Below are 27282 nucleotides of genomic sequence, written 5' to 3' on the forward strand. Positions count from 1 at the left end.
CAATGTTGAATCCACAAAATGTAAAAAATGTACAATAGCTCTACATGCTTTTCAACTTGTATTTAAAAAAAATATGGACTAATTTATTTTTAAGAAACACTAAATTTAACATCTTTGTCGTTAATATTTTATTACGTGGCACCAGCAGTGACCAAACTAATTGACAACTAAATCTCCACACACTGGAACTAGAGTGATGTCTTCAGAGAACTATATTGTCCTTATGGAGTCTTAAAACATGGTATATTAAACTATATACTAGTTAAATTTACTCAGTTATGTGTAATTTTGATTAATATGTAATTTCCTGAAAGTTTACAAATTGTAATAGCACTTACTTAGCCATGGGTGTGGGTATCTGAGCTTAGGTGGGATTGTAAGGGCCTGTCAGTAGGAAGTCAATCCCCCAGCCCCTCACTCTGTCAACCCCAATTAAGGGTTCCTCCTGCTCAAAAACACAAAAAGGTTATCAGATGCCAGTAAAAATATTACAAAATTTAATTTGTCTTGCACTCTTATGACCAAAGACGTAGAGCTCTTGAAACTCTGGCAAAGATTGTAGAAACTTTGCCCGAGCTCTGCTAGCTCCTAGAATAGGCTACAACATTCCTAGTTAGTAAGGTAGAGGTAAAGTGGACATTACTAAAGTAAACCATGGAAAAGTTCAATAATGTGGTCTTCAACTAGACATCTATGTTCATTGGTTATTCAGAAAATATCTACTTTAGCATTCTACCCAGGCAGTTCAATGTGAGGTCAGCATTTATGTGCTTGGATGTGAACCTCTCTACCATAATGTCTCTTGGACATATTCCTTCCTAACTATTCCCATCATCCAGTAAGCAGGTCCACCCTAAAAGGACATTTTGGCTATGCCATGGACAAGTATACTTGTAAGACAGTAATCTATGTCTTATTCAGTCATTATAATTTTTTGTTTACTTTTTGTTTAATTGTGCTGTTAGTAGTGACAGAATCTGTACTGCTTTGTGAGTGGTCACACATCTGACTTTAGCACTTTATTTTTGACCAAAAGGATCCCAAAAAGAGAAGAATAGTGCCAAAAAATGCAGTTCTGTAAGCTACTCAGAACTTAAAGGGGAATTTCACTGATTAAAAAAAATGTGTGTATAATTAACTGGTTATACTGTAAACATAGTAATCCAGGGTGGTTTACGTAAATTGCTCAATGCCTCTAAAACTTGTGCATAAATAAAAAATAATGGTGTAATTACCCTTTAGGCAGTTATTTTGACCTGGTAGTTTTATGCTTCTACTCAAGTTGTCCAAGTGGAAGAGCACTTTTACTGAAGTCATTCTTTTACTGAAGTAATAATACTTTTACTTAGAGTATAGGCTTAGGCTACTGTACCCCCATCTGTATAAAGAAATGGAAATAAAGATAGAAATAGAGTGACAGCTCTATGTCCATATCATTTATCAAGGTAATGGAATGATACATTCAGAGTAACTGGGGAAAAAAAGGCAAGAGGCTGATTAGCTCATGACAATGCCTTACTAAGATTAAATGAGTGAGATCAAATGACTGTGAAATATTCATGCAGATTAACTGATTAAGGTTTCATTGCTACTTTATTATATATTCATGTTTTTCTATGAATCTTTAATGCAGATTGCACTTTACAAATACAATATATGGCACACATTGCAGTATTTGATAACAGTAGATCCAGCAGTAATTAACTGGAAAACACCAGAGCTGACTACTGATGCACAGATTTGTGTCTATCCATCCATCCATCCATCTATCCTCCACTGCTTATCCGAATCCAGGTCGCAGGGGCATCAGTCCAAGCAAAGAGGCCCAGGCCTCCCTCTCCTCCGCCACCTCCTTCAGCTCTTCCGGAGGGATGCCGAGGCATTCCCAAGACAGTCGAGAGATATAATCCCTCCAACGTGTCCTGGGTCTTCCCCAGGGTCTCCTCCCCATCAGACATGTCTGGAACACCTCCCTAGGGAGGCGTCCAGAGGCCATCCTTACCAGAGGCCTGAACCACCTCAACTGGCTTCTCTCAACGTGGAGGAGCAGTGGCTCTACTCCAAACCTCTCCCGAATCGCCTAGCTTCTTACCCTATCTCTAAGGGAGACCCCGGCGACCCCAAGCTCATTTCGGCCGCTTGTATCCGCGATCTCGTTCTTTTGGTCACTACCCGAAAGAAGCTCATGACCATAGGTGAGAATCGGAACGTAGATTGACCGATAAATTGACAGCTTCGCTTTTTGGCTCAGCTCTCTCTTCACCATGATGGACCAGTTTAGGGTCCGCATTACTGCAGACACCACGCCAATCCGCCTGTCAACCTCTCATTCCATCCTTCCTTCACTCGTGAACAAAATCCCAAGATAGTTAAACTCTTCCACTTGGGGCAAGAATTTACTCCCTACCTGGACAGAGCATTCCACCCTTTTCCAACTGAGGACGATGGTCTCAGATTTAGAGGTGATGATTTTCATCCCAGCCACTTCATAGTCGGCTGCAAACTGGTCCCGAGAGAGCTGGAGGTCCCGGCCTGATGGCGCCAACAGGACCACATCATCTGCGAAAAGCAGACATGAAATCCTGAGGCCACCATACTGGACGCCCTCTGCCACTTGGCTGTTCCAAGAAATTCTGTCCATAAAAGTTGTGAACAGAATCACTGACAACGGACAGCCCTGGCGGGGTCCAACCCTGATTGGAAACCAGTCTGACTTACTGCCAGCTATACGAACCAAGCTCTTGCTCTGTTTGTACTGGGACTGAATGGCCCGTAACAATGAGCCCCTCACCCCGTACTCCTGGAGCACTCCTCACAGGATCCCCCATGGGACGAGGTTGAATGCCTTCTCCAAATACACAAAACACATGTAGACTGGTTGGGCAAACTCAAACGCACCCTCCAGGACCCTGGTGAGGGTAAAAAGCTGGTCCACTGTTCCACCACCTGGGCGAAACCCGCACTGTTCCTCTTGTATCTGAGATTCAACTATCGATCTAACTCTCTTCTCCATACCCCTGCATAGACCTTACCAGGTAGGCTGAGAAGTGTGATCCCCCGATAGTTGGAACACACCCTCCAGTCCCCTTTCTTAAAAAGCGGGACTACCACCCCAGTCTGCCATTCCAAGGGGACCCCCCCCAGATGTCCACGTGATGTTGCAGAGGCGTGTCAGCCAGGGCAGCCCTACAACATCCAGAGCCCTCAGGAATTCCAGGCAGATCTCATCCACCCCCGGTGCTATGCCACCAAGGAGTTTTCCAACCATCTTGGTTACCTCAGCCCAAGTGATGGACGGACCCTTGATTGGATTTCCAAGCTCTGCCTCCTCTAGGGAAGGATCATTGGTGGGATTGAGAAGATCCTTGAAGTATTCCTTCCACCGTCCAACAACGTCCCCAGTCGAAGTCAGCGGCCCCCCAGCCCCACTGTATACAGTGTTGGTCGGGAACCGCTTTCCTCTCCTGAGGTGCCTGACAGTTTGCCAGAACCTTCTCAGTGCCTGTCGATAGTCTTTCTCCATGGCCTCACCAAACTCCTCCCACACCCGAGTTTTTGCCTCAGCCACCGCCGAGTCCCACAAACCAATGGTGTCCACCAACAGGTTCAGGGATTGCCGTGAAAACAGGCACCTATGACAGCTCCGATCGGCTGCATCGACAATGGAGGCACGGAACAGGGCCCACTCGGACTCGATGTCACTGGCCTCCCTCGGTATGTGGTCGAAGCTTTGTGAGATGTGGGAGTTGAAGATCTTTCTGGTAGGTTCCTCTGCCAGACATTCCCAACAAACCCTCACAACTTGTTTGGGTCTGCCAGGTCTGTCTGGTATTTTCACCTGCCATCTGATCCAACTCACCACAAGGTGATGATCGGTTGACAGCTCCACTCCTCTCTTCACACAGGTGTCCAAAACACATGGTCGCAAATCCGATGACACAACAACGAAGTCGATCAGTGAATTGCAGCCTAAGATGTCCTGATGCCATGTGCACTTTTGTGTTCGAACATGGTGTTTGTTATGGACAGACTATGGCGAGCACAGAACTCCAATAACAAAACACCACTCAGGTTCAGATCGGGGAGGCCGTTCCTCCCAATCACGCCCTTCCAGGTCTCACTGTCATTGCCCACGTGTGCGTTAAAGTCACCCAGCAAGACAATGGAGTCCCCGCAGGGGGCACTTTCCAGTACCCCCTCCAGGGTCTCCAAGAAGGCCAGATACTCTGAACTGCCATTCAGTGTATAAGCACAGACAACAGTCAGAGGCCGTTCCCCGACTCAAAGGCGCAGGGAAATAACCCTCTTGTCCACCAGAGAAAACCCCAACGTACAGGCACTGAGCCGGGGAGCTATGAGTAAGCCCACTCCTGCCCGACGCCTCTCACCCTGGACAACCCCAGAATGGAATAAGGTCCAATCCGTCTCGAGAGAGTCTGTTCCAGAGCCGCTGCCATGTGTTGAGGTGAGCCCAACTATATCTAGCTGGTATCTCTCAGCCTCATACACTAGCTCGGGCTCCTTTCCTGCCAGAGGGGTAACGTTTAATGTTCCAAGAACCAGTTTCAGTAGCCAAGGATCGGAATGCCACCCGATCCACAATGCACCGGACCCCCATAAGTGCCTCTCCCATGGGTGGTGGGTCCGTGGGAGAGTGGTCCCAAGTAGCTCTTTCGGGCTGAGCCCGGCCGGGACCCATGGGTAAAGGCCTGGCCACCAGGCACTTGCCGAGGAGCCCCTCCCCCAGGGTGAGGCCCCGGTAACCCTAATCCGTGCGAGGGAAGCTGGGTCCTGTTGTTATTGTTCATATGGGGTTTTTGGATCACCCTTTGTCTGGCCCATCACCTAGGACCTGTTTGCCCCTGACAACATAACTCCTAGGATCATGTAGGCACGCAAACCTCTCCACCACGGTAAGGTGGTGATCCAAGGAGAGGGATTTGTGTCTAAAATCTTGCAAATAGTTCATACTTTTCCTATGCCCATTGGAGCAGTATTGGCTGTTTTTCTACAGTGGACAGATGAAAGTCATCTGGACTAGATGACCCCTCGTGGCCCCTGAAAGCCCAGGAAGTTCTCTGCCAGCATGTTAGTGACCTTTTTAATGACCCCAATCATTTGGACCCCCTGTAACTTTAAGTTCTAGATAGTTCAGTGACTACTTACAACTGTATTACATACAGAATGAACAGAATGAATTTTACTTAAAACATTTGGACTACCATTGTTATGAACATACTATATTACAAAGCAACCTGCCAGCATGTGGCAACTGGGTTTGGATGGAACTTTCTGTTCTGTGCTGTTTTGTTCATTTTGAGTCTGATTAAAGCACTAATTTCATGAGCTCCACCTACCTATTAGGTCCACTATATAAGTGTACATTATAGCCCTTCTGTAACTCATCTGTTACTGTGCACTTTATCAGCCCTCTTCTACTCCATTTATCAATGGTCAGTTTCTGACCACAGGACCACTGTTGGCCAGACAGTATTTGAGTGGTGGACCATTCTCAGCACAGCAATGATGATGAGAGTATGATCACTAGAGAGATGGATCCAACATACATAGAGATTCCTCTAAACCTAAAACCTAAAACAGGTTTAACAACGATTTCTGGCTTAAGCTTAAGTGCATTTAAGGAGGATCCTCTTTAGAGTCTTGGTTCCTTTCAGTGTTTCTCCCTCATGGTTCAGGGATTTTTTCCCCCTGACATTGTCCCCCTCAGTGATGCACATTAAAGGATGGATACAGACCTCCATAAAGCTGCTTTGGGACCATGTTGAAAAATATCATGTGAAAGTAGAGGAGGTGCTGGGGGCCTGTGCTGGGAAGAATCAGTGGATATTGCTGGATGGGCAGCACATCGCCACTGAGTGTGTGAGTAATGCTCATCCACTGTTCTGCCAGATTCACTGCAGGCCACACAGCATGGTATGTTGGGCAACTATGCTCCCAGCACTGTACAAGAATTTTATAAGCCTAACCATAAACCTACCCTGATCTTAAAGGGCTCATATCATAGAAAAACATTTTTTTAAATAAAGGAGTTATATGTAAACACTGTTTTCATATAAAGTTTCAAAACATACTATTCACTATCCAGTCCATATATAGAAACTACATTGCAAAAACAATCCATTTTGAATTTGTTTTTGTGATGTCACAGCAACCAACTTGTTTACTTCTGTTCTCTCAGTTCATGTCCACCCATTAACACTGCTTCAGTATATAAGCATTTCAACTCTGAATGCTAGTTTTGAATGAAGCACAATACAAGAGAGGTCAGAAAATGATTAGATAAAAATTAAATATGATCACTTAAGACCACTCAAATATATGTGGACAAAAACGAAAAAAAAATTTTCTCTGCTTTATATACATGTAACTGAAAGTGTCTGTATGTGGGCCATCTCTCTCAAAGTTACAAAACTTACATATTATTTTCTTAGTAGCTACTAAATAATAATTCATATGACTAATAAATGAATAATAATCCTGTAGCTTAATGGGTTAAAAGGCCCATACACTGTTAGAAATAAAGGTACCATGCAGGTACATGACTCATTCATCAAGGTACAAACAATGTAAGTGTACCCTCAAAGGTGCAACAGTAGTTTTAAGGTCCAATTGTGTACCTTAAATAAGTTTTTCCTAGTGGAAAAGTAGATATTTGTGTCTTTTTATAAACTAATGTTTTAAAACAGAACAATAAAATGAGGCCAAGTTTATATAGACCTGGGCTAAAGGCCTTCAAAATCAACTTTTCAAATGATCACATATTTATAATTAGGCCAACATAAGTTGACTGAATTACACCCGTTTTCTCAGGAGGAATGGGCTAAAATTTGAAAAATGCATTGTGAGAAGTTTGATCTACCCTAAGTGTTTGACTCAATTTAATTAATTGACACTTTTTAATACCACAAACAGGGAAATTTCACCTCCGCATTTAACCCATCTGTGAAGTGAAACACCACATACACACTAGGAGGCAGTGGGCAACCCTATCCACAATACCCAGGGAGCAATTGGGGGTTAGGCGTCTTGCTCAAGGACACCTCAGTCATGGACTGTCAGTGCTGGGGATTGAACCAGCAACCTTCCAGTCACAAGGCCAGTTCCCTAACCTCCAGCCCATGACTGCCCAAACCCTGAGTGGCAGAGGTGGGATATGAACCCACACCTCTGCAGCGACTGGAGCCTAAATCCAGCACCTTAGACCACTCGGACACACTACCTCTCAGGTACCTAAAAGGCCAAACCATGAAAGAACAAGTGTAAGCAGACTTATGATCCACTGAAGATCTGATCTTGTGAATAAAACCTAAATAAATTAGACTGTTGGCTATTATTTTGAAATGACTTCCGGTGCAAATTAAGTACATTCCTTAATTTACCCAACAAATGAAATTTATGGTGCCATTAAATGCGTGAGTTATGAAAAGCTGAGTTTGAAAGTCTTTAGCTTAGGTGTACGTAAACTTTGGGGTCAACTGTATGGACAGTGTGTTAAAGTGAGATTACCATGTGGATTTGAGGCATTTGGACTTTCTGAGGTTGATGGCTCAGGAGCTCTTGGCCTACAGCTTTGCAGAGGGTCTTCTGGCTTATCCTCATCACTTGAAGTATCAGCATCATCCAAGTCTTCAATTTCATTTAATCGTGTTGAAAACACGTTAGTGAAATTGTTCTGTACTGAATAAAGGGTTCCCATGACAGACAGTTAAAATCAACAACACGCAGGAACAATAAAACTGATAATTACACTTTGAGCAATAAGGCCATAAGACTCATAGCATTTACCCAAGGCAGATAAGCCAGAGGGGTTTCACAATGACATGTCCAAGACCAATGGTCTGAGCTCAGAAAAGGATGGCATGCCCACTCCAGGTAAGGGGAAAGGACTTGCCCCAGGTGGAGGAGTTTAAGTATCTTGGGGTCTTGTTCATGAGTGATGGGAAGAGGGATTGTGAGATCGGCCGCAGGCTGGGACAGACGGCAGTAATGTGGGCACTGTACCGGACTGTAGCGGTGAAGAGGGAGCTGAGCCATAAGGAGCTCTCTGTTTACCGATCGGTCTACATCCTGACACTCACCTATGGTCATGAGCTGTGGTTTTCACCCTAGAAAAAATCTTGGAGCAGCATTGTTAGGACAGTCATTTACTAACAGTGGTACTGGTGCAGTGGCATTTATTCAAAAGAATTGAAAACTACATGAAAACTAATTAGTTTGTTACCTTTTCAGCAGTAATTCCTACTTTTGCACCATCAGAAGTCAAAGAAGGTTCAGGTTCAGAAGCATATTTAGTGGTCTCTGCTGTCTGCATATCACTGCAGGCATTCTAAATGAACACAGATATCCTGGTATTATCTTAACCCATAATGACTAATAAAAACTAAAAGACTAAAAGTAATTTATTAAAGTAATTCACTCCAAGACACAAAATTAGGACCTGACACACACCCTATTTCTGATATGATACAAAGTCAGGACTTTTTAGACTTTAAGCGAATCAACACATTTCACTCCAGAAAAAGTCTTGGAATATCAATATCAGGTGAACTTAACAATGGTATTGACAGACAGGTACCATATTAAAGACCCACCTAAATGAGAAGTGCAGATGCTTCCATATAGGTGTACTACATAAAACAATGTTGTAGTGGCATGTACAAATATGATAAATAGTGTATTCCTTACAGTTTTTACTGGAGTCTTTTTAAAGATTAATCTCCCAAAACAGCTCTGGAACAAATGAATATACATTAAATCTTACAAATGAACTTCAAGACAGGGTCATCTAGTTGTTCTATAATCACACAAAAATTGTTTCATGTCAATGTGCTGCAACAAGCCTACCTTTGCCCCAGGTGGACTCAGCTCATCAGATCCAGAAGAACATTCTGGTTTATCAGATAATCTGTTGGTCCTGATAGTCTAAAAAGTCAATAATGAAGAGAAATATGCAAGAAGTGTAGTAGAAAATAACAATAGTGTCTTTAACATTCACTTAATATTACATTAAAGACTAAGGCACAGCATTCCTGGGAAATATGTAATGTTCAGAAGGATTGAGTTTGATGCCTCAAAAGAAATGTGTTCACATCTTTCACAGAAAAGCATACTCCATATGATTTGGCCTAATGTTTCAATTGCCTATACTGGAATGTCATTCAATTAAATACCATGCGCAAATGTTTAAAAGTAATATATACATGAGCTGCAGATATGACAGGACGGACCCAAAGAACTCAAAGTGCTCAAAGAACACTGATGTTCTTCATGGGATACGTCTGTCTTTGAGGAAAAAAAGTGGTTTCTGACCTTTTGACAACAAACTCAATTCAATAGTGTTTCAAGATGTGTCAAAGCTCAAAAGTCAGCTACCTATCCAGCAATCAATGGCAAGTACTCAGTCTAATTAGAATACAATAAACCCAAAATAGGTTTTGCACACATGAATTATTGAACTCGGGTGCAAATAACATTTGCATCCAGCTCTAGCTCAGGCATGCCCAACACTATCCTCTGTGGAGTTTAAACATCACAAATCCACCTCACCACTAAGGGCTACAAAGGGGGTTCCCAACTCCAACTGCGATATTATGATGGAGATTTACTGTGTACTTAGTTCCAACACATCTAGCTTGAATATTCAGATGGTACTGAAGAAATTGATCAATTAAATTAGGTGTGTTGGAGCTAAGCATTCCATCAACACAACAGCACTTTATTTAAAATAAAAATAAAGTTTTTTCTACGACCTCACCAGTGAACGCCAAGGCCAGGGACTGTCTTCATGATTATATGTTATTTCCTCTCCTGAGCCTATGTTCTGAATTGCAAACAAGCACAAGTGTGGCTTGCCTTTAACCATTATTTTCTTCATTTTACAGTTTGCGTATCTTTGTTCATCATTTACTGATCTATGCTGAAAAAAATGTTTTAGATGCTTTCCACTACAAACACCAACTGCAGGAGTCACATCGACTCAAGCATGAATCTCAAGTAAATATCAGTATCAGGTAGTCATCATTTATCCATCTGATTCTATCTGAACTATTAGAAATTAACTAAGCCAGGAAGATGGAATATTTACTAAAGAACATTCAGCAACTTACCACCAACTACCTCCATTCCAAAGAAAGTCAAATAAAAAATATTTTGTGTATTTCTTTTTTTTTGTTTTGTTTTTTAAAAAACTCTCTTTTTGAGAAATAAGTTCTCCTTGGTATTCCAGGACAAAGCAACCCTTCTCAATATGCACAAGAGCAAATACTCCCCTTCCTACAATAAAGAAAAAACAAAAATGTCATGAACGTATTTTGTGTCATCCAACTGCTAATTAAAAGGCAGTTGTGTTACTTCAAGTACCTGACCATATTTCTTGACAGAGAAAAAACATCATGCTTACAAGGCCTACCCATTGTTAGACAATACACAATTATCTACATGGTTGAAGTAAAACATAAGTGAATGCATGTATTATGACTCCTAGGTTATTTTACTGTGCTGCCTTTGGAGGTATGGATTAACAGTTGATTCTAAAAGTTTGATGTTTGCTTCAATAACATATATTTACAATAACATGTCTTTGATAAGAGTGATGGGCAGGAATGCACCTGAAAGATGGTGCTTTCCTTACAGGACATAAAATACTTTAAGAAGAAACTCATAAGTGCCATCCTAAATCATCAGCCTAATATCCAAACGTGTAATCTGTACATTCTATTGATCCAAATGTTGTCTGGAAAAAAATTATATTTCCAGAAAAAATATGGAAAGATGAAAAACAGCACAATATTGAAATGTTTTACAAGAGTTTATCAATAAATTCATGTAACACCTGAGAAACTAAATGCTACAAGGAATATCATGATTAGATGTGTTTAAAAAGTGTGTTAAAAGGGAGGTGGATTTAACGCTCCTCATACAACGCCAATGAGTGTTGTGTAAATTTGTCTTGAGATGTTAAAATTTCCTTTTTCTTGTCTCTCTGACAATATAATAGAGACACAAGTGCTTAAAGCTAATCTGTCCACCATACGTACAGGGCAGCTACTCAAAACAGCTATTTATGAAGTTAATCGTTTTGGAACTGCTGTAACATTCAGGCATAACTTTATACGGATTGATGAATCTTTCTTCAAACCAAGGTTTGTCTTTTACAGCATCATCCACAGGACTACGCCTCATTCTTCTCTTTGACATGTTTAACACGGTCCTTCAAATAAATATCAATGTAAAAAAATTATAAAAAAGGAACAAAACATGTTTTCAATGTAGAGTCAGTTAAGTAAATGTGGCATGTTTTGCTCTAGCATGATAAAATGAACAATGCTGATAACTCATATTCAGGACTGTAGATCAGCTATTGCATCAAGGCCTCCCTTCACAACTTGCAGATGGGAAAAACAATGCCATACTCCATGTTACTTGGGGGAGACAATGTTTGTATGTATGTATTTATTTATGTTTGTATTATTTATGTAGGCAAGTCACATACACTGAATTTTCAGTGTGTTAATGGCCATTTAATTAGTAGTAACAAAAAATTTGAAGATAAAAGGTCTACTGTGTCTGCAGGCACCACTGTCCTCTCTCCTACTCAGCCTGGCTATTCCTTGCCCATCTATACACAATCTACTCTCACTGTATACACACGCAGAGAGAGAGAGTAGCGTCAACTCCGTTCACTCCAATGGACCATTTTTTTCCTGTTATGGCTGATTGTGGAGCCTCTCGATAGTTCCCAAAAGTTAGCAGCAAATACTAGCAGCGCAGCCAAGTTGCAGCAGAATAGGCCGGTTGTGATGCACTTTTAAAGTGTAAAACAATGAAATAATCTGTTTGTACATAATAAGCACATCTGAATCAAATTAACACGTATATTAAAGCATGTTAGTGGATTATAGTGGATAATAGATTAGGCTAAGATACTGATTAAAGTTAGCAACCCATAATATTAACAGCCTAGTAACTGTAAATTACCTGCTTTTAATGTCATTTCATTCACCGTTGTTGAATTATAGAAAAAGGCTTCTAAACCTGATTTTTCGCAGGGTGGGTGGGAGTTAAATATCAGTTAAATATAATACTGGGGCATGAGCTTGAAGAGTGGAGGTGGAGGAGATAAAATGATAACGTTAAGCATTTTGGAGTACGAGCTAACGTAAGAGCGATTTTCATGATATGTCACTATAGATTTATAGTGACATATTGGAGACTTTAAAGAGTAAACAAATGTAAGACTAAGGCTTTGTGATTCTGTTGACTATTATCTGTGCACCATGTTGCAGTTTAGTTGATTTTAGGTTAATGGCAAGAACCACGGGGGATTCAACTCAGCCTAAAGACTCCCACCCTGCACCCTGAGTCTCAACTCCCTGGGTTTTGCAATTCTTTACCTGTTTCTTATTTTTAATAATTAAAACATTAAGCTTCCTAGTGGTGTTTTGTTTGTGAAACATTAAGCAGCGTCACATTGTTATTGTTGTAATATTTAGTGATGGTAAGTAATTTAGTAATTGCTCCTGCTGACTTGAGCCAGCAGTTTTTTCTTCTCTGTGTCAGTGGAGAAACCAAACATTTTTACTCCTTTCTCTGAGCGACTGAAACATCTCCATGCAGCAGAGCAAACCATGCTGGGCACTAGGGCACAGACAAACTGCCTGCCAGGCTATTCATGTTTGAATTCGTTATAGCTTTATTTAATGAAACCGCTGCAGTAAATATGTGCATAGTAAAAAGACAAGATACATAAAATATGATTATATGTGTACAAACAAATATAAATAGATGTGTTCATTATGTCCTGTCCTGTCTGGATGTGATGTGTTTTAATGTACGTTTCTAAACAGCAGATTTTTTCTTATGCAAGCCAAACAAATGTCTTTGGCTCCTTCTGTCCTTTCTGAAAGTCATAGAGTTTACAGTAGTCATCAAGTCACTAAGCTGATCCAGGCCTTGGGATTACTGAAACAACCATTAATTAAAGATGTGTTAATGTTAGAAAATTAATCTGATCTCAATTTTGAAACATTCCTTCCCTTCCCCTCCCTCTAAGTATATGAATAAACATTAGGATATGGCTGATCTGAACTACCATACAAGTTTAAGAACATAATATCTATAATATTAAAAACTCAAAGCAATAAACAATGACAACATACCCTGAAATCATGTTGTCATAAACCCAACATGTCAACAGGCAAGTAGGAATAGCTGTTTAATCTTTAAATAGTAGCCGTTTTTATTTTTAAATATATCATATTGTTATAATCACACACACATGTTGGTTTTCTATATAAATATTCCAAATCAACGCATTTATTGACTGCTAAGTACCAAAAGACGCACTTCTGTCGTTCTGTTTTTATGGGTTTAAATTGCCTGCAAAGAACTTTCTGGAACTAACAGAAGTCTACGTGAATCATGTGACCATCAAGCATTTTGAACTTTCGTTGATGTTAGTCTCTCTCTACATGGCTCTGGTCATTTCTAAATAACCTCTGATTTAGAAATCATACACCCACAGAAGCCTTATGGGCTGAGGTGAAGATCTCTGGAAGTGTGCTTAGCTTTTTCTGCAGTTCCAAATTGGGCGTACGCCTTTTTGAGCCAAATCCATTGACCCTCACCCCACTTCATCCCTCATTAAAGTGAAAACTTAGCACTTTCATGATATTCACAGGGCAGGCATATTAGACCATTCTGAACATGGTGGCATAGTCAAAAAATCAGGACGTTTTTTTTTTACTGACATTTCACTGCGTCCTGACTTTGTTGGTGTGTATTCTGACAAATGTACTAGCATTTCACTAAAACACACACACACATGCGCGTGTACACAGAGCTTTTAAAGTATATTAAACAATAGAGTGGCTGTTAATTAAAAGGTCAGAGATGGCAGTGGAGGTTTAGACTCCACTCTCCTTCTGACAAGTGCAATTAAGATAAACGCAATTATGCCCTGTTACTGCTTGGCTCTATACCTTTAGAAATGACCTGTTAGCTGCACCACCTCATTCTATTTCCATATACTCTAATTGAATATGACTGCGCTGGGCCATAGCACAAATTAGTTATAAGCAGAGATCCGATTAAATGAGGACTTTCCCAAATGAATGGAGGACAGAAACCTGTAACTTATAAGATGAACATGATCTAAGATGCCTTGTCTTCATTTTCTGTTAAATACACCTAAATCACAAGCAAAACGTCTTTGCATGAAGTAGGTCATTGCCCTAAAAACTAAATAATGAATGATATATTCAACAGTAACTCACTGTTATGCCTCGGGTACAATATAATGATACTCGCTATATTCATGATAAACAATATGTATTGCAACAAGTTCTAGGTTCGCAAAGAAGCTGGAGTGAAGAAAATGCACCAACACAACAATAGTGCCACATTTTAAAAGGCTATTAAAACCTATAAGTCTTTTTTAATAAACATGGAAAAAGAAACCATGTAAGGAGGAAACTATTGTTAAAAATAAATAAATAAAATAACAATGGTATAACAGGTTGTTATCTAGTCAGCTACATGTAAATAAGAAGTTTACTTAACAAGAAATTGTAGCGCAAAACTAAATATTATTCAAATCACACTGCTACAATGTATGTTTGTTGTTGTTAACTAACAAAAAGCGCCCATGTTAAAGCTACACTATGTACATTTTGGGGGTTTAGAAACCTCTCTGGTGGAAATGTGGAAATGCATGCAACTTGCGAAAGTGGAACAACAGTTGCACTTTAGACCACTTACCTGTTGAATAGCTGGCAGGATACTTCTAGCCCTACTCAGTCTGTTCATGGTAGACACTACAGACCCACCTCCTACCAAAAGGCCTAGCACAATACAACACACACAACGTTACTTCACCTCTTATTCTAAACATCTACAAAGTCTCCCAGCGCTACATGGCAGTACCTGTGGAGCTCTGCACTCCCCACGCTACATGGCCAGTAGCGGGACACTACAATATGATCATGTTGCACATTCTTACAGCACACAGTCTCAGAAAAGGGTTTGCTTGCTCCACTCAGGAGCATATGAGTAGCACAGTGAGGGATTGTTTACTGAATTAAGGAGTAGTCTCGACAACTACTGACTAATGACTACTGCGCTGACAGTTGGACTCAACACACTTTCACTGTGGAACTGAAGATGGTTGCCTCAAAAAAGAAAGCAGGCAAGCCCAAAATGTCTCTGCAATTAAATCTTTAAAAGAAAATGTTATTATTGTAATTATATTGTTAAAATGTAATTACATGTTTACATAATTAATAACGTTCCATAACAGTCATGTTAACATTCGATTTCTAATCTATATTAACAGATCTGAGTCTGAGACTTTTATATTTGCTTCATTATTAAACAAAGTTGATAAAGTTGACATCTGCTGAACATTACATAAAGTCCTGCCCTTCAATAAAATGAGCAAACCTGCTTGCTGGTTAAGCCACTAGTGAGAAAAAAAGCTCCCCTTTGTTGTGGAGATACGTGAAAAAAATGAAAAAAATGTTTCTTGAGCATTATTTGATCCAAACAATTGGTCTTATTTTTAATTCCATTCCACCTTAAAGACTGCAGCAATTACATTATGGTGCTTAAATGTGCCAGAATGTAACTGCTGTACTGTATTAAAAAAAGAGAGAGAATTTATGTAAGAACCTTGTCATTCAAATTGCCATTATCAGGTTCTCCCAAACTGCTAGAAGTCTATAGGGACTCTAACAGACATTAGCATAGGCGCTGAGGTTCTTTATTATCATTCCCCATGTTTTGACTGAGCCTTGACATTTATGGCCCAAATTGAAGGCCTACCTCTATTAGTCAGGGTTTGCTACTGCAAATGTCTTTGTATGTGTAATCAGAAACACAGTATGGAACTTGAACTTTCAACAGAATTTATCTGCATCTTTTCAGTGACCAAATTAAATTTAAATCTTAGAATTGTATTTTGTCTGAAGCCAAAAATGTAACAATGTTTTCCTTAAATATTTCTGCATGTTGCAACCTATCCTCTTCACAGTGATCATAGTGATAATGTCTTCACTATTATTCTAAATTTGGTAAAATTAAGATTCAATTAAAACCATGTTATAAAGAGATGTGTCCAAATTTTAGTCTGGTGTTGTATATGAAGTGCATTTTCCTTCCTCAGTGGGGGGGCTATTCCCAAATCTGAAGCTCTTTCTCCAGGTGATTTTGTCAGCAGGAACAGGAGGCTTGTAAAGAGCAGAAATGCTGAAGGTGTGTGTGACATGCACAGGCTGTCAGACTGACATGTATTTTTGTACTGCGTCCCAGCAGGGGACAGTTTTAATAACCAGGGATGACTCACACTCCGGACCAGCGCAGCACCAGACTTCAGCCTATCAGCTGCCATTACATCCACACACAGATAAGTGTATCTCTCTCACACAGACATGCACACACACACACACACACACACACATACACAGACAGATGTACAGAGTCTTCATTTCCTCAATATGAAGCCCAACAGAGCTTGACTAAGACACACTCCTTTTTATGTATGTGTGTGTGTGTGTCTGTGTGTGTGTGCATGTGTGTGTACCCCATATGTACCCTCATACCCCCAGTTATGTAGGCCTTCATTTATGTTTTAGATAACAAGAGCTTTGATGTCAATTTATGTCTTCTGTAAAAGACTTAGCACTAAATCACCACGGCATTGATCAAATGGACAGCACCAGCTGCTAGGGAGGGACGGAATGAGAGAGACAGAGAAAGAGAGAGAGAGAGAAAAGGACTTACACAGAAAAGAACTTACACAGAAGAAAAGAGGGGACTCGAGGGCATGGAGAGAGAGAGAGAGAGGGACTAAAGAAGAGATAAAATGGAATGTGAAGAGACAACGGAAATTCTAGAAGAAAATAAAAAAATCTCCAGTCAGAATTAAATCTAAGTTATGCAACGGCCCTCATTATAATGAAGGGACACACATAACAACTTTGTTTTTTCCATCATTCAGATGAGATGGAGGATTGTATTAGGACATATTTAATAATATACCTAAATCATTCTACAGATGTTGATGGCTTGATCTAGGAGCATAATGAGTTAGGAGGAATGCATGGACAGATGGTTTCTTTAGGCAAATCAAAGAATTATCATCATTGTTAAACAAAGCAGGTGTCAAGACAGATACATCTCTGCAAGGATGAGCTTCTTATCAAATGCACACTAACCATCCTTATAGCCTTTTTGGTGTATTTCCACTGGACCAAAGGGGCATTTCTACTTATTGTACTGATTAAGATTAAGAATATGAAGTTGTAAAGGGGTACAATAAGTTGTAACGGCATAACTGTGCATCTGGTGAAAAGCCAGTTAAACACTAAACAGATTAAGTGAGACACTAAGAAGAGTGTAATTCTGCCATGAATGAAAAACAAAGAACAAAACTCTAAATAAAGTTTTAGGTTTAAGTTAAATTGATCTATGTTGATCTCGCACTTTTCTTAATTGCTTAGATTTTATTTTGATCTTATTGTCACAGATACAGGGGAAATTACTATTCCTTGTGAAATTGTGATTTTGTCTGTGCATCATTAGTTCATGCTAGTTAGATAACACAAGTGTGCAAATTAAACAGTTTACTGTTAAACTGTCTCATCTTACAAGCTTCTGTTATTAATATCCCTTTTACTAACCAGCATAAATAGAGCTTTTTGTTAATGTAACTGATGCACTTGCTTGTTTTAGTGATCTAATTGTATTTTTTATTTTTTTATGTTTTTTTTATGGTTTTAAGTTGAAATCAGTAACCTGTCTGCTGCGTTTCTGACTTTCTTCTAAATATGTACTTACATTCATCATTCCATGCAAAAAAAAATGAAAATGGCTGGCTTTGTCTAAAATTGTTAGCCACTCAGTCTTCTTGAAAGAAGCTTGGGGCATCATGAGAAATATAGTGCTGGTAGTGAATTTGCCTGGCATGTCATGTAGTTCTGCTCAGCAATCTAAGATAAAAATGTAATGCTTTATATGTTTCTTATGGACCTTTTACTGCTGTCATTGTAGTGGGACACAGGAAATTAGGCCTTATTACACCATAGCTGGACACTATTGAAACACTTGTCTTTTGCTGTGTAACTTCTATGTAGCTAAAATGGCCTAGCTAACTTTTTCAGTTAAGTATAATAGCAAATTATATGTATTTATAAATTGATAAACCTTCAACTCAGCTTTAAACTTTTTAAATAAGTGTTTTAATAAATTATAAAATCTAAAGTAACATCAGCTAACTACTTCTACACTCTGATATTACTGGGCAAGTGCTTTGAGGAAGCTCTGCCTCGCTCTGTTTCATGGCAAGTCTATCCTACATTATGGGCAAATAAGTAAATGTTCACTACTGGTTTTATACTTTGTAGTGTAGTGTTAACACTATGTAGTGTTCTAGACAAACAAAAGCACAGGAAAAACCTGCCATGCTGGGCAACTTGCAAGGCTTTTAAAGCATCTGAAACATCAAAGGGATTTCTGTAATTCCTTAAAGAAGTCCTAATGAATCAAAAACATTTGGAAACAAAGAAGGTGGGAAACCAATCAGGATAGGAAAAGTCAATATACAGTCAACACTCAGCCTAGAATAAAACAAAATGTAGACTATTATGGGGGTCACAAACAACTAGGACTCCGTGAATTAAACTCATCTTATACCTTTTAATTTATTAGAAAAATCTTCACTCACTGGTCACTTTATGATCTCTATCTACTTTATAGTTGTATACACCTATACACCACTATATAGGTGTAGCTGTATATACAGTGGGTTGCAAAAGTATTCATACCCCTTGAACTTTTCCATATTTTGTCACATTACAACAACAAACATAAATATATTTCACTGGAATTTAATGTGAAAGACCAACACAAAGTGGTATACAATTGTGAAGTGGAAAGAAAATTATACATGAATCAAAACATTTTTTACAAATAAAAAACTAATAAGTGCGATGTGCAAAAGTATTCAGCCCCCCTGAGTCAATACTTTGTGGAGCCACCTTTTGCTGCAATTACAGCTGCAAGTCTTTTAGGGTATGTCTCCACCAGCTTTGCACATCTAGTGACTGAAATTCTTGCCCATTCCTCCTTGCAAAACAGCTCAAGCTCAGTCAGATTGGATGGAGAGCGTTTGTGAACAGCAGTTTTGAGATCTTGCCACAAATTCTCAATTGGGTTTAGGTCTGGACTCTGACTGGGCCATTCTAACACATGAATATTCTTTTTTTTAAACCACTCCATTGTAGCTCTGGCTTTATGTTTAGGGTCGTTGTCCTGCTGGAAGGTGAACCTCCGCCCCAGTCTCAAATCTTTTGCTGACTCCAACAGGTTTTCTTCCAAGATTGCCCTGTATTTGGCTCCATCCATCTTCCCATCAACTTTGACCAACTTCCCGGTCCCTGCTGAAGAGAAGCACCCCCAGAGCATGATGCTGCCACCACCATATTTGACAGTGGGGATGGTGTTTTCAGAGTGATGTGCAGTGTTATTTCTCCGCCACGCATAGCGTTTTGCATTGTGGCCAAAAAGTTCTATTTTGGTCTCGTCTGACCAAAGCACCTTCTTCCACATGTTTGCTGTGTCCTCAACATGGCTTCTGGCAAACTGCAAACGGGACTTCTTATGGTTTTCTTTTAACAATGGCTTTCTCCTTGCCACTCTTCCATAAAGACCACATTTGTGTAGTGCACGACTAATTGTTGTCCTGTGGACAGTTTCCCCCACCTGAGCTGTGGCTCTCTGCATTTCATCCAGAGTCACCATGGGCCTCTTGGCTGCCTCTCTGATCAGTGATCTCCTTGTTCGGCCTGTAAGTTTAGGTGGACGGCCTTGTCTTGGCAGGTTTACTGTGGTGCCATACTCTTTCCATTTCCGGATGATGGATTGAACAGTGCTCCGTGAGATGTTCAAAGCTTGGGAAATCTTTTTATAACCTAAGCCTGCTTTAAACTTCTCCAAAACCATATTCCTAACCTGTCTGGTGTGTTCTTTGGACTTCATGATGCTGTTTGCTCCCCAATATTCTCTTAACCAACATCTGAGGCCGTCACGGAGCAGCTGTATTTGTACTGAGATTAGATTACACACAGGTGGACCCTTTTGAGTCATTAGCAGTCATCAGGCAACTTCTGAATGCAATTGGTTGCACTCAGGGAAAAGGGGGCTGAATACTTTTGCACGTCGCACTTATTAGTTTTTTATTTGTAAAAAATGTTTTGATTCATGTATAATTTTCTTTCCACTTCACAATTGTATACCACTTTGTGTTGGTCTTTCACATTAAATTCCAGTGAAATATATTTATGTTTGTGGTTGTAATGTGACAAAATATGGAAAAGTTCAAGGGGTATGAATACTTTTGCAACCCACTGTAGGTGTACAGACTGTAGCCCATCTGTTGCTATACAATTTGTCAGCCCCTATCTACCCCCTTCATCATTGACCAGATTCAGAACACAGGAACATTGTAAACCCGATATTATTTGAGTGGTGGGCCACTCGCAGAACATCAGTGACCCTCCACAATCTGTTTAATTGTACACAAGCAAGGTGCAGATGCAACGGAGGGGTTTGTTATAAAGTGGCTGGTGAGTGTAGAAGATGAGGGGTGTGCTCAAATCACCCTGTCTGGATATGACATGATGAGAGTGATGTGAAGATGCAAGTAGAATGGAAAGATTTCCTCAGCACTATGTAGTGAAATGAAACACAATTTCTGTTGGGCACATATGCAATTTCAGAGATGGCAGACGAGAGGCAGCAGATGTTGTAATGCACAATGTTTAAAGGCAGCGAAAACTCTGATGGACGATTAACGCCAATGCCATATGTGCTAAAAGAAGCGAAGCATAACAACGAGCATTCATTGCTGCGCAGAAACATATATAACCTGCATACTCTAAAAAATCCAGCTCTGCTCATGAAGTGCAAAGATAATCAGCAAAGCATGCCGTTCCCATAATTACTTAATGAAAGCCAAACAATACAAAGTGTTTTTCTCCTCTTCCGTAATTAAGTGAAGCTAAACTACAGTGCATTCAAATAGACTTACTCACCGTTAATTATGCACATCTTCAAAGACTACCTCATCAAACCCGACTTGGTTGGTGCCTAACGGAGGTAATTGCCCATTGCTCATGTGAAATCTGCTAGGTGATAAGAGGAAAAGATCAGAGAACAGCTACAGATGCATGTGGTAAGAGCTGCAGTGTAATGCACAGTAATTATTGTGGAATTATTTTTAATCCAGTATGAATCTGCAGTGTGCATAGTGTTTACAGTCTGACACTGATAACTGTGGAGTGATTTTAATCCAGTTTTACTCTGCAGTTAGTGTAGTGTTTATATTCTAACAGTAATAACTATAACTATGTAGGGATTTTAATCCAATTTCAATCTGCAGTTTGTGTAGCTTTTATACTTTTGCAGCAATAACTGTGATGTAATTTTAATCCAGTATGAATCTGCAGTGAGTGCAGTTTTGATATTCTGACAGTAATAACTGTGGAGTAATTTTAATCCAGCAAGCATGTGCATTGTGTAGTTTTTTCCTACAATCTGACAGTAATAACTGAGGAGTGATTTTATTCCAGTATGAATCTGGTGTTTGTGTAATTTTTACATTCTGATAGGTGTCCCAGCTACCTGTGGGACTTTGGGGAAACTGTACAGATACTTCTATACAGCTAGGACAGAATGACCAATCCAAACCGGCACATTAAACACAGCACAGCACAGTAAACAGCAACTCCTGGGAAAACTAATACAGCTCTAACAGGGCTTTAGCCACCAAAGTTAACATCACATCAGCAGCTTGTAAATAAATAGAGCCAGAGTGGCATAAGAAGTTCTGTTTCCGTTAGTCTATGATAGCAACAGTGTGTTCCAACTTCCCTGGAGAGATCTTTCTCTCTATAGCACACACACACACACACACACGCACACACACACACACACACACACACACACAAATACACACTCACAATCACATATGCTTCTCCACACCAGTGCACTCAGACAGACGGGGCTGACCCGCTGCTGGTGGCTCACGGCAGCCATCTCAGGTGAAGCGGAAAGCCACGCATGGCGGGCACTCCCTTTCCGCGCTGTGCTAATTGGCAGATGTGCCGTCCAGCTGTGTGTGTGTGCGCGTGTTTGCTCGTTTTGGCTCGCTGCGTTTGCGTCCAGTTTGAGTTGCACATGAGGCTGTACCCAGCCCTGACCCCAAAGCAGCTCTGAGCCTATGCTTCTGCAGTCAACTGGACATAAAACCCAATTTCACACACACAGCCACTGAGCCAGGAGGCCAGAAGATGCATGAAGAGGCTGAAAAGAAGTGGAAGACTGAGAATGCATGCTTGGTTGCATAGAAGGAATTTTGGAAAAATGGTATCTCAAGTTTGTTTCTTTAGTTTTTCACAGGAAATAAAGCAATGAGGTGATGATTCTGTCTAATATCTTTGACCCTTCATTAAAAGGTACTTTTAGAAGAACCTTAAGTCTAGAAGTAACTACATCTAGACCTAGATCTGACAGAAACCTCTTAATAAGATCACCATGTGGAAAAAACAAAGGAAAATATTGTCTCTGTAAGTACATCTACAGGTACAGAAACATAATTGATGATGTATCCAGAAGCATCAGCAGAAGTACTGTATTCTACTACTAGAATAGATTCTACTACTGTTACCACTTCTACTAGTAATAATAATAATATTAATAACAATAATAGCAACACTTTTTCTTTGGGTAATTTTGAGAGGACATAGAAACGACACAAGTTCTTTGCTATTTTATGTTGAGAAATGTTATTCTTCAATTGTAGCTCTTTGATTGTGCAGTCTTTCACAGAGTGGTGAACACCTCCTCATCTTTACTTCTGAAAGACTCAGCTTCTCTGGGATGCTTTTTTTGTACACAATCATGTTATTGACCTCTTGCCAATTAAGCACCATGTATTTTTTAAGCATTACACAACTTTACCAGCCTTTTGTCGCCTTCCTCCCAACATTTTTAGAATATGTTGCAGGCAAAAAACAATAAAATTTCTCAGTTTCAACATTTTATGTGTTGGCTTTGAAGCATTTTCAATTAAATGATACTTTATTAATCTCACAAATGGGGAAATTCCACCTCTGCATTTAACCCATCCGTGAAGTGAAACACCACATACACACTAGTGAATAGACACGCACACTAGGGGGTAGTGAGCACACTTGCCTGCAGCGGTGGTCAGCACCAATCCATGGTGCCCGGGGAGCAATTGGGGGTTAGGTGTCTTGCTCAAGGACACCTCAGTCACGTGCTGTGGGCCCTGGGGATTGAACCAGCGACCTTCCGGTCACAGGGCCAGTTCCCTAACCTCCAGCCCACGACCCCAAACAAGTTTAAATGATTTGCACATCATTGAATTTGATGGGGTTGTATTAACCCACACAGTTTCCCCATTCAAATACATTTTGGACAACAAACATTCATAATTAGGAACAATTAAGTCATGGTGAGCCATGACCTCCTGATTTATCAGGGTATAAATAAGAGGTAACACACAGACCAAAATCCCTTAATCATCTATGTCTATAGTGACATGCACATGAGGAGAATGGTTTGATTGGCCAAAGAATCTTTAAGGATCACAACTGGGGAACTATGGACATTAGTTAAGATCTCCCAAACTACAATCAGATGCAAAATACACAACAAGTTTTTTGGGGGGGGTTGACTAAAGAAAATTAAACACAAATGCCTACAGCTTGCCAGACATTACTGGGTGAGAGATGAGTCAGGTGGGACCAAATGAGCTTTTTGGCAATAAACACCAGAGGTGAGTTTCTCGTAGTTGCAAAGATAGCCATGCAGAAACGGACTTCATCCCCACTGTGAAGTATGGTGGTGTATCTGTGATGTTGTGGGGCTCTTTTTCTTTCAGAGGTCCTGGGCAACTTATTCAGATACATGGTATCATGAACTCCATCAAGTAACCAGCAAATATTAAATCAAAACCTAACTCCATCAGCCAGTAAGCTTAAACCCTCCGAAATCAACACAAAAATAGTTCACTGAGCACAGAAGCAAAGTTTTGCCCTGGTCATCCCAGTCATCTGGCCTAAATCCCACAGATAACCTGTGGGATGAGCAAACCTTGGAATCTGAAGGATCTGGAGAGAATCTGTTTGGAGAAATTGTCGCTCAAGAAATAAGATATAATATTGCTGTATCTGGAAAGGAACTTATTTAAATATGCATACATATACATTACATCATCACTGATCTCTGCTCTGTCAGCTCATTGCAGAACATAACATTACACTGCTCCGTCTTTCTGACTGATTGTGTTTCTATGTATTTTTAACATATATACACGGTATATATACAGTGAATATATACGGTATTATTGCAGCAACATGCTTAACAGAGTGGTAAACTGTAGTCCTGGAGGGCCAGTGTCCAGCACAGTTTGGTGATTTTCCTGGTTCATGAAATAAAATTAATTAATACTTTCAAACTAGTAGGGCTAAAGGACATTATATATATATATACTGCTCATATATACTGAATGAAATATTCTCATTGAATTCTTTGTTCTGTACAAAGTTGAATGTGCTGACAACAAAATCACACAAAAATCATCAATGGAAATCAAATTTATTAACCAATGGAGGTCTGGATTTGGAGTCACAGACAAAATTAAAGTGGAAAAACACACGACAGGCTGATCCAACTTTGATGTAATGTCCTTAAAACAAGTCAAAATGAGGCTCAGTATTGTGTGTGGCCTCCACGTGCCTGTATGACCTCCCTACAACGCCTGGACATGCTCCTGATGAGGTGGTGGATGGTCTCCTGAGGGATCTCCTCCCAGACCTGGACTAAAGCATCCGCCAACTCCTGGACAGTCTGTGGTGCATTGGTGGATGGAGTGAGACATGATGTCCCAGATGTGCTCAATCAGATTCAGGTCTGGGGAACGGGCGGGCCAGTCCATAGCTTCAATGCCTTCATCTTGCAGGAACTGCTGACACACTCCAGCCACATGAGGTCTAGCATTGTCCTGCATTAGGAGGAACCCAGGGCCAACCGCACCAGCATATGGTCTCACAAGAGGTCTGAGGATCTCATCTCGGTACCTAATGGCAGTCAGGCTACCTCTGGCGAGCACATGGAGGGCTGTGCGGCCCTCCAAAGAAATGCCACCTCACACCATTACTGACCCACTGCCAAACCGGTCATGCTGAAGGATGCTGCAGGCAGCAGATCGCTCTCCACGGTGTCTCCAGACTCTGTCACGTCTGTCACATGTGCTCAGTGTGAACCTGCTTTCATCTGTGAAGAGCACAAGGCACCAGTGGTGAATTTGCCAAGCCTGGTGTTCTCTGGCAAATGCCAAGCGTCCTGCACGGTGTTGGGCTGTGAGCACAACCCCCATCTGTGGACGTCGGGCCCTCATACCATCCTCATGGAGTCGGTTTCTAACCGTTTGTGCAGACACATGCACATTTGTGGCCTGCTGGAGGTCATTTTGCAGGGCTCTGGCAGTGCTCCTCCTGTTCCTCCTTGCACAAAGGCGAAGGTAGCGGTCCTGCTGCTGGGTTGTTGCCCTCCTACGGCCTCCTCCACGTCTCCTGGTGTACTGGCCTGTCTCCTGGTAGCGCCTCCAGCCTCTGTATACTACGCTGGCAGACACAGCAAACCTTCTTGCCACAGCTCGCATTGATGTGCCATCCTGGATGAGCTGCACTACCTGAGCCACTTGTGTGGGTTGTAGAGTCCGTCTCCAGCTACCACGAGTGTGAAAGCACCACCAACATTCAAAAGTGACCAAAACATCAGCCAGAAAGCAGAAAGGTACTGAGAAGTGGTCTGTGGTCCCACCTGCAGAACCACTCCTTTACTGAGTGTGTCTTGCTAATTGCCAGTAATTTCCACCTGTTGTCTGTTCCATTTGCACAACAGCTGTGAAATTGTTTGTCAATCAGTGTTGCTTCCAACAGTGGACAGTTTGATTTCAGAGAAGTTTGATTTACTTGGAGTTATATTGTGTTGTTTAAGTGTTCCCTTTATTTTTTTGAGCAGTGTATATATATATATATATATATATATATATATATGTATATGTATATATATGTAGACATTTATATATATATATATGGAATTTCAACACATCTCAAAGGCCAAGGTGTTAGTGATGGCTCATGAATGCGTGGTGGAAGTGGCTGGATGTGTGTATGTGAGTGTGTGTTTCCCCCGTCTACAGCAATGAGGGATGCTGAGTGTGAGCTCCACTGAGAGCTAATTACCTCAGCATGCTGTTATGCAGTTTTTAACTACCTCAGTGGTGAGGCATCACACACACCTTAAGAGAATACAGTGGAAGCCTTGTTAAATCATCCTGACTGAGGCTTTAAGTATAGATCGTTTTGGGGGTTTAAAGTCGCCGTAGGCAGACTGTAAATGAATTCACCATTTTGAACTGTCATGTGCCCAAAAGATTCCAAGTTAGTTATGAAGAAGGTGATTTGGTTATTAGTTTTATTTGTTAGTTTGTTAGTCTGTTTGCTTGCTTGTTTTCAAGACGGCTGCTGCTGTTCCTGGCCATGTGACACTTTTTCTCCAGTGCATAACTAAGCATGCACACTTAAGAAACCAAACATGTTATCTGATTGTCTACAGCTGCGTCCCATTTCAGAGGCTGCGTCCTTCAGAGGCATTTGAAGGCCGATTGCGTCACAGTGGCGAGAGAAAGCTGTCCAACTTCAAAAGCTTCTTCTGGGCTCCTTCTGAGTTTCATTCCGTGCCAGTGAGGATTCGAGAACGTGGTGTAATCAACAGAGGAGCGAATGGCGGCTGAAGAGTACACTTTTAAATATAAGTACTGGGTTTAAACTGAGATAAGTAGCTAATGGCATAAATGTATTTACAAACAAAAATCAGTTTCTGACTCTATGTTTAAAGATCTTTAAAAAACTTGACAGGAGCGCTGTTTCGTGATGCAAGGGTAAGAGCAGGAACAGCGGTGCTGTGACGCAAACAGGAAATCCGCCATAGGGCAGACCATCCCATCCCTTTTCACGTCTAATCTTTGTGAAGAGAAAGAACAAAATAAAAGTGCAGGCTAGTAAAAGTTTGAGGTTGTAGTACAGTGTTATCTTGATTTGCCTATGAAAATGTAATTAATCTAGTGAGAATGAAAGGCACTGCAAATGTCGCATAAACTTTAGCCTGATGCTTTCT

The 27282-nt window shown here is 40.6% G+C and overlaps 2 long non-coding RNA genes across 2 annotated transcripts in view; both read right to left on the bottom strand.

The window, feature by feature from the left end:
• Positions 1-338: 338 nt before the first annotated feature.
• LOC108441786 lies at positions 339-7922 on the bottom strand. Its single transcript, XR_001858975.2, has 3 exons — positions 7807-7922; positions 7528-7698; positions 339-445 (listed from the first exon to the last, which is right to left on the bottom strand). It is a non-coding gene; the product is annotated as an uncharacterized LOC108441786 (long non-coding RNA).
• A 135-nt stretch (positions 7923-8057) lies between these two features.
• LOC108441787 overlaps positions 8058-27282 on the bottom strand; it is a 109871-nt gene continuing 90646 nt past the window's right edge. Inside the window, exons 4-6 of the long non-coding RNA XR_005129724.1 lie at positions 8866-8943; positions 8243-8347; positions 8058-8137 (exon numbers count right to left, since the gene is read on the bottom strand). This is a non-coding gene — a long non-coding RNA (uncharacterized LOC108441787). The remainder of the gene's footprint in view (positions 8138-8242; positions 8348-8865; positions 8944-27282) is intronic.

This window comes from Pygocentrus nattereri, chromosome 26 (genome assembly GCF_015220715.1).
Source record: "Pygocentrus nattereri isolate fPygNat1 chromosome 26, fPygNat1.pri, whole genome shotgun sequence".
Classification (NCBI taxonomy): Eukaryota; Metazoa; Chordata; class Actinopteri; order Characiformes; family Serrasalmidae; genus Pygocentrus; species Pygocentrus nattereri.